The following is a 648-nucleotide window of genomic DNA, read 5'->3' as shown; positions in this document are numbered from 1 at the left end:
GGTGATTCCTGGGACCCCGGGTGACCTCGTGGGGGCTGTGGAGTGTAAATGAGAGCATGAACAACCCCTCACAGGGACGATCCAGAGGCAGACCCAGGGCTCGTCCCCAACAGCACAGGACAGAATCCGTTTGGATTTGTCATTGCACTGTGAACAGCCCCATGGGGCCGGTGGCCGGGCACTGCCTGACTGCATCTCTGGACACCGCGGCCGTGGCCCCATCTCCCTTGCCCCAAGGCTGGGACCTGACAGGTGAAGCAAACGGCACTGCAGTCAGTCTTCGGGAGCTGTAGGAGCACAGGCCCAGCCACAGAGTAAGGCCGGAGCACTTCCAGCTACCTGAACACCCACATGTTAGAGACAGGATCTTCCCGTAATGCATCTTCCCGTAACCTGAAATTGTGTTTTCTCAGGTAAACTGATAACACCACCCCCTCCATGTGTAGACGCCGCCCTTATGGCGGCAGAGTTGAACCCTCCCCCCCTCCCCCACCAGAATTGACCTCCAAGGCCTCCTGGGGGTCCTCCCCAAACCCGGAGGATGTGTCCTGCCTGAGGCTCCTGATCACGGTGACCCTAAATCAGTGACAATGTCCTTCTGAGAGACCAGGGGAGAGACACGGACACACAGGAGACACCATGTGAAGA

Source organism: Monodon monoceros, unplaced genomic scaffold (genome assembly GCF_005190385.1).
Source record: "Monodon monoceros isolate NGI ecotype Baffin Bay Population unplaced genomic scaffold, NGI_Narwhal_1 Contig4335_ctg1, whole genome shotgun sequence".
NCBI lineage: Eukaryota > Metazoa > Chordata > Mammalia > Artiodactyla > Monodontidae > Monodon > Monodon monoceros.
This window is presented reverse-complemented; position numbering follows the sequence as displayed.